Source organism: Neltuma alba, unplaced genomic scaffold (assembly GCF_004799145.2).
Source record: "Neltuma alba isolate B1F8T4 unplaced genomic scaffold, ASM479914v2 tig00012497_pilon, whole genome shotgun sequence".
Lineage (NCBI taxonomy): Eukaryota > Viridiplantae > Streptophyta > Magnoliopsida > Fabales > Fabaceae > Neltuma > Neltuma alba.
This window is the reverse complement of record NW_021636966.1, coordinates 92,236-100,453: the sequence shown is the minus strand read 5'-3', so window position 1 is coordinate 100,453 and position 8,218 is coordinate 92,236. Positions and strand designations below refer to the sequence as shown.

General features: G+C 29.4%; 1 non-coding gene across 1 annotated transcript; it reads right to left on the bottom strand.

Moving 5' to 3' along the window:
* Positions 1 to 3,837: 3,837 nt before the first annotated feature.
* Positions 3,838 to 3,988, bottom strand: LOC114727605 (small nucleolar RNA snoR2/U65). The gene has a single exon (XR_003738594.1). It is a non-coding gene; the product is annotated as a small nucleolar RNA snoR2/U65 (small nucleolar RNA).
* Between the last annotated feature and the right edge of the window lie 4,230 nt (positions 3,989 to 8,218).

Here is an 8,218-nt window from a genome sequence, read left to right as displayed (position 1 = left end):
TTAAAAATATTGTTTGTTTCACAATAATATCATTTAGATATATATAAAATTGTTGTTTGTTTCTTTATTCTTGCATCTGCGCATCACAGAGTTTGAACTCGAGAGTAACTTATGCTAATGGAATCTAACTTATCTAAACTTTCAAAATATAAAAGAAGTCTTGGCCACAAAAAAATATAAAAGAATAATAATATTATCAGGCCAAAAAAATAGTACCGCATTAAACACTGAATTTGGGTGCTTTTAATACTATACTGAATTTATGTTATTCAACGTGCTTTTCACTTAAATAAAGTATTCATAGCAGTTTCAGTATTCATCATAGTAATCGCTGCAATAAAATCTATACAATTCAAATATAGTTTTAATGGTTTGGATTTAAAATTTCCAACTAATAATTTTTAAATAAAAAAATTATTTTTAAAAAAAACTTATAATTAAAAGATTATATTTATTTTGGATTATCTACCGATTATAGGAAAACACTTTTTTAAGAAACAGAAGCATAAAAAATGAAATATGGACTATCCATATGAAATTTAAATGAATGAAATTTGACAAGCATCATGATTTGGAATGTTACATAACATTTGTGGTAGGAAGGTTGAAGATTGTTATGGAATAATGTTATTAGTAAATGCAAATTCTGAGTATGAATAAATGAAAGAGTTGTGCATTGCCTGCCTCCTTTATAAATATTTTTTCCCCATATAGATCCTCCATTCTAATAATTCTAATCAGCACTTTATATATCACTAAATACTTGATTTTAATTTTATCCTTCACATCTTTAGTGTGGATAGGCTATTATTCTTATCTTCTTTATCAGTTTCGGATTCTATGTTCTTGTAGGGAAGCTTCTGTAGGTATCAATGTGTCATGCAAAATGGGACATTTTACATATTTTACTCTATTAAGTGAGAGTAATTTCTTGAAAATAGTCATTTTCTTTAATAGAAGAATGATAAAGTGCCGATGCCTCAAGTGTAACATGCCCAAGTCGTCTTCTCATAGTATCACCATGTAAATAATAGAGCAGGGTTCATATAAGTACAGGCAAATAGTTTTCAAAAGGATTAAGGTGCTTAAATATGTAAGAGTATTTATGAAGGAGTATCCAGTACATGAAATTTTTTTTTTTCTCACTCTTATATGTTCTGAAAATTTCATAGCAAATATATCTTAACTATTATCCACTATTAAGTTTGATCATTAAATGATATGATTTGACCTCTGTCTTCAATTTAACGGTACATGATAGCTCAAGGCATAAATGCTACAAAATAAAACTTCCTAGATATATTTAAGCTAAAAAAAACAAATTTGAGGTTTTGAGTGTTCATTCGTGAATACTTTTAAAATATCTATAGATGTTAACTCTTTTAAAGACAAAAAGTTACAGGTGATTTCAAATGGAACCTCCAAGATGAAGAGATAACACTTGAAGGCGATGATAATGGTCAATCCTTTTCTTCTTTTTTTTTTCTTTTTTTTTTTGGATAAAATGATAAAATGTATTTGGAATATAATAACGTTAGTACAGCATAATTAGACTCCACAAGTATAACAAGCACCAACCATAATTAAAACCTCCAACACCATAGAGAGTAAAAGGATTCAACAGCTAGCCTCCAGCTAGCTGCAGTAAGATAAAATCCATGTCAATCCACAAAAGCAAAGCTGAAGATCTATCTGCAGAACATGAGCAAGTAATGCCTCTTCTGAATAATCCTCGTACTGCAGCTCCCCGAGATCAAGAGAGGAATAAGGGGCATCTACCCAAATTGGGTTTGAATAAAACGGGCAAAGAACCAACTTTAAGTCGGCAATCCCATATAAATAGTGAGAACGCCTGTAATACTCAGAAATTTCACCAAAGCTGTACTTGATCATGATGCTGGGATGAAATCTAGACCTTGCAAATATGAGTGGAACACTAAGCTTAAAGAAGATGCATCTGATAACTAACACCGAAAGCATTGAACATAAAGCTAAAGAAAATCCAGTAGGAAGAAAAAGCCATTGGAAATTCAAGAGCAGTTCCTAATATACCAGACCATCAAACAGTTGAAGCAATGGGCTAAGATATGCTAAGAACCCCAAATTGGGTTTCTTATTCAGATTCCTGCAGATCATATCCGTACCAACAAAAAACCCAACCGAGATATGGTAGATGGACTTTCCTTGAGAAAAACCTCCATACCCTTCAAATTGAACTCTGACTCCAATATTGGCTTCCTCTGCATCCGTCTGCCGTGAAGGTAAGATGCTGATCTTGAAGCTTTCCATGGACCAACATTCCTTAGGTTTGCATCTTCATTCAAGTCATGATCTCTCAAACTTTTTTCTCCTTCTTTACTTTAATTTGCCTTTTAAGTTTAAGGGTGTCTTTTCATATATGTTTTCAGATCACACTCAAGTCTATAGGGATTCATATTTATTTCATTTCTTGACATTTTCTAGTGCTATTTGTTTTCCCCGACTCTTCAGCTATTTTCCCTTAATTTTAACTAACCAACAACATTTGGTCAAACCAAGAAAACACTAAACATTAACTCAAGCATTGGCATGTAATTTAAAAAAATAAGTAAAACTTATTTTGTAGTATAATTAGCCAATTTTGTAATTAGTTGTACTGTAAAATAGATATTATATTTAGGATTGTAGGAAGTACTACCTCTAATCCTAATTATAAGATCTCACTTATAGTTTACAAACGAAGTCTTATAATTAAAATAGGAGATAATATATTTTTTTGGCCAAGACATTTTGCTTTTAATAATAATTGGGTTTGCAAATTTCTAAAGGAAAATTTATAAATTCTGGAGAAATATTTATAAATTGACTTATAAATTCCGTGAAAAAATTTGTAAATAACAATATTTAAGTCAAATTGTATCAATATTTTAATAAGATATTGTCAAAACAACCAAAAATAGTGTTTTCTTAATTACCAACACTATTACCATAGATGATAAGCCAATAACCATAGCAAATCAAAATGATATCTTGATATTTTACATGAGCGCAAAAATAACATTAATTTTTAAGAGCTTTGTATCTAAAGATCAATCCAGAAATAATACATGTGCTCCTTTTGTTGATGAATGGAGAACTGTAATAACGATTGACTGGCTGGAATATATGTGAACAGAGCAATGCAAGAGCCTCTTATCTAAGATCAGTGCCGAGTCATATGCTCATTTGTTGATGTGGAACATGAACACTGATTAGAATGAGGTCACTAGAGGCAAAGTTTGTTTTTGGTTCATTGGGCTGTTTAACACACTACTTAGCGAAGAAACCGAAAATGAACAAAAGCGTAATAGGCAATTTACAGAGTAAACAATAATACAAAAATAGATCAACAAGAGTTGGGTCTAGCAGAAGGAGCTAGTCCCTCACAACGTGACGAACCAAGGTTCGAATCCCTGCTGGCAAAGGTGTCCACATTTAGTGCTCGACAGTGTCTCGAATAGGATTGCCTCTAATAGGAGGATACCTATGCTTTAGCAAAAAAAGAAACAAAAATAGGTTTTAGAAAATTGCCAAAGAAGCATAAAAACAAGATTATAGTTCTAATTTAGTAATTAGCAATTTCAACTATTGGCAGAGGAAAAATTTAGTAATTTCAACTCACAATATTTCTCCAAAGTTCATTCGATGCAAATGTGAATTCAAAACTGAAGAGAAGGAAGTCTCAGAAACAACTCTGCATTTTCCATCAATCAACAATTTCAGACGGCACTTGCAACATATAAGTGCAATCATCATCGACTTCACTATCTCAAAACCCTAAAATTAGTTAAATAATAAATGAATTACCCACAATTTTGTGAATATAATCGCATAAATCGGCTCCGAAGGATCAGGAGATGAGAGATCCACGGATTCCTATCAAAATGCGAAACAGATAACTCCCTCTCAGTCCTATCATAGCATCGATGGTCACAGCTCTTCGTAGCTACCGGCAACAGGGCATCGGACATTTGGGAAGAAGAATAACAAGGTAGAGGAGAGAAAATCAAAACAGAGATGGATCATTTTTCAACGGTTTTCCCTCTTTTTGTTGTATTCGGCAACGAATAAGGTCTAGATCCCCATTGAAAATGAAGAAGCCTCGCCAAAGTGTTCTAAATCACACGAAAAATAAAAGAAACCATAGAGGAGGCGATAGCCGAAGATGACATGAAGAAATTAAAATAGATTCTGTTCATATAGGAGCGACGGCCCTAACTCCTCTGTAATTTGCTATTTTATCCCTTTGTCCGGTTGTGCTCGAAGAAATTATTTTTTTTTTGGGGGGCCAACCGAAGAAATGAACCACATTGTCCTCCCTCTGTCCTTTTTTTTTTTGTTTTTTTTAAATATGTAACAACGGCGAAATTGCTAATAAAAACCCTCTAATATGTGAAATTATGATTTGAGACTTTCCATTTGAAAAATAGCAAATAAAGACATGATTTCACATTTCAAATATAAAATTTTGGTAAAATGTCAGAAATGCCCCTCAGCTAAATGACAAATTGACTATAGGAAATGACAAGTTCACTTTAGCGAATGATAGTTTTAGTAAATCAAATTACAACTTGGCTGAGAGTATGCCAAATGATAAGTTGATTATGCAAAAATGACAAGTTCACTTTAGCAAATAATAATTTCAGTAGACCAAATCATAATTTGGTTTAGGGGCATTTCAAACATTTTACCAAAATTTTGTATTTGTAATAATGGACCGGGTCTTTATTTATTATTTTTCAAATTGAATGTCCCAAATCACAATTTTACATATTGGGGTCTTTATTTGTAATTTTTTTCTATAACAACTGTCATTTTGGTTTTATCCCTAAATATAAACAATATTTATAAGTTGTCTTAAATTTTTGTAACAAATTTCTTATTTTATCGCCATTAATTACTTATTACAATACTGAATATATTTATTATGTCGTTTCCCAAGCTATCATTTCTATCCATCACACATTCTCTCTTTTTTATAATTTTCTTTATTATACTAATTTTCTTATTCTCTTTCTTATATTCTTTTTCCCAAAAATAATGATATTTTGGAGAAAAAAGTTTTAATTTCTACCCATTTATTATTTTTAACCAATTTTTTTATCTATGTAATGAAGTCCAAAGTTGTTTATAAAAAAGAAGATGGATGGAGTAGTTGGCCAAAAAAGAAGAAGAAGAAGAAGAAGACCTTGTAAAAAAAGGAGACAATTGTAATCAAGTCTCAAGAAAGAAATATAATTACTAAAAAATCTAACAACAACCTAATCGACTTGTAATGATAAGTTCTAGAGTAGAAAATAACAACTTCTAACTTGTTATTGAGACTTATTGGTAGTTTTTTTTCCCTGAGACTTTATTGTAATTCTTCTTAAAAAACTATAAAACTTGGAGAAAATGATAGAAAAGTGATTGTTGGAAATGATCAACTAAACAAGAGAAATTCTCCTTTAGTCACATATGACCAAATGAGAATTTTGTAATTTGATAGAATGACTATATTGTCCTTATGAATTAAAGAAGAGATATATTTACAACTTTAATAATACAGTTAACAAGTCACGTAATGATATTAAAAATTCTTATAACGGTATTATTACATGATCTTAGAGTCTTTTACACTTTGAGAGGTTAGTTAGTGCATAGTAAATGAAAAATTTTTCAATTCTTGTAGCGTAGTTAACCGTTATTTAATGTTATTAATGGGTTGGTATTGCCATTTACAATAGGTTTTTCAAAAAATTAAATAAGTGTCATTTTTACAGTAGGTTTTCTAATTCATAAGGACAATATTGCCATTCTATCAAATTACAAAATTCCTGTTTAGTCATGTTTGACTGAAAGAGAATTTTCCTTACTAAGTTTTAAAAGAAAAAATTCAGAAAAAATTAATTTCTAAATCATTACAATTTCATCTGATTTTTAATTAAATTTTTTTTATTAATTGGGTTGTTGCCGTTGATTTGCAAAAATAAAAAATAATGGGATGTTTTGAAAATAAAATTATGACATAAAATTTTTTTATTACCAAAATAAAAAAAAATTATTATGCTAACATTCACTTTATTAGAAAAACAGATTTTAGTAGAATGTACCGAGTAACGTTTGTTTAAGAAAATACTATAACTCCTCATTACTGTATCTTTTTCAAAAAAATAATTTAAAAAGAAGTTATAGACTACATTTTAATTTATTATTTTCTTTCTAAATTTGAGAGAGTTAAGCGCTTGGTGTCGTGATGATCAAACAATGGCCACAAGCTTGCTTGGCCTAGCATAGGGTTAGGGGTTGTTTGAATTTTAATTTATATTACTTCTCATCTTTAATATAAGAGTTTATTTAATTTTTATTTTAATCCTTGATATAAGACTTCAATTCACTTTATCTTTTATATTTATCTTTTTTTAAAAAAAACAGTTCAAGTAATAATGGTAGTTTTAGCCAATATATTTGACTAGAAATGATATTTTAGAAAAAACAACACATATTTATTACAAATAACTAAACTAACTAGTTTTCTTAATCTACTCAAATTAGTCAAATAGTTCTTATATTAAGGATCGGATGTAGTATTTCTTAAATTCGTACTACCTATAGCATTTGGCCAAATAAGCACTACAGGTTATCTCCAAAAATAAAAAATAAAAAAGGCACTACAGGTCTATATATTAGAAATGAATTATAACTATAGGGACTAATATTTATAATTGAGAGGATAATAAGGGCTTAAAAGGAAATAACTGGAAAGACTTAATTAACAAATTAGAGAACTTATAAAACTTGCTTTTATATATCAAATTTTTCTAAAATGAAAAAGGGTGCTCCACATGGGATTGGGATGCCTCATCTAGGAATGCCAGCTAGACCGGACATGGCTATCCTAACTATCAGATGTAGCAAAAACGGCAATCAACTAACTTCTAATCCTTTAATATATCTTTAGAGGACAAATAAGGTTCTAAAATCCTATTCAGATTTCAGTACAATCATGTATTGACATTTGTAAGAAAGAAAAGTGCTACCTCTAGTCATCTGGTTGACTAAATTTGAGAGATTAAAAAAGTATTAATTACTTAATTTTAGGATATGTTACATAATTTTCTTAAAATATTTATGAGCATCATCAGATTATATGTCAATTTATAAGTGAGAAAAATTAGTTTGAAAAAAAATAAATAATACAAATATTTAAAATAATATAATAACTTTCTTAATTTTCTCAAATTAGTTAATCAGGTTTTATATTAAAAACCGGAGATAGTATATTATTATTCATGGTTTATAAATAATGAGTCTCTAAGTGAAGAGAAATGCTACTTAGCTTAAGTGTTAATTTTAAGGTTATAATTATATTGATAATTTTGGTGGGAAGGTATTATATTAAAAATGGAAGTAGAAGTAGGTTTCTCCATTCTTGTAAATTCCAAATGAGATGTTCATTTTTACCAATCATTTGGATTAAAGCCACATCTAGATGTGTTCACATGTCCCATTAAAAAATGGATGTCCGCCTCTCTCTACATCTCTCTCTCATGCAATATTATACTCATCCAGTCTTTAATATAAGATCTATTTAACTATTTTAATTAAGTTAAGAAAGTTAGTTAAATTAAGTAATAATCATAAATATGACATATGTTTCCCAAAATACCCTCATTAAGAGTTTTTTTTTTTTGGTTACTTCAAGTCCGCTGCACACTCATACTTCACACGCATGCACCCATGCTAATCATCGTCAATATCATCATCAATGTATATACTAAGGGTCAGTTTGAATCAGCGATTGGAAAAGTAACTTATTAAAAAAGTAGCTTATGGAGAAGTGAAGTTGGGTAAAAGTTAAATTGAATAAGATGAATTGTGTTTAGATTGGAAGTCAGAAAAGCTTGTTTGCAAAAGTGAGATTGGTAAAAAGTTGTTTGGATTATGTTTGAGTAAAAGTAAGTTTGGTTGTAAAATGACCAAAATGGGTATGAATTTTAATAAATAATGAAAAATGATAAAAAAATAAATTTGTATAATATAATGAATTTAAATTAATTTAATATGAAGAAGTGAAATTTAATGGGTGATTTAAATTTTACAATTTTAAAGAAATAAAAAATATTTTAAAAATGAAGCTCCTTGAGTGGTAAAGTAATGAGCTTTTACGTTAATCTGAGAGGGGTCATGGGTGATGAAAGCTTGGTTTTTTTTTTTTTAA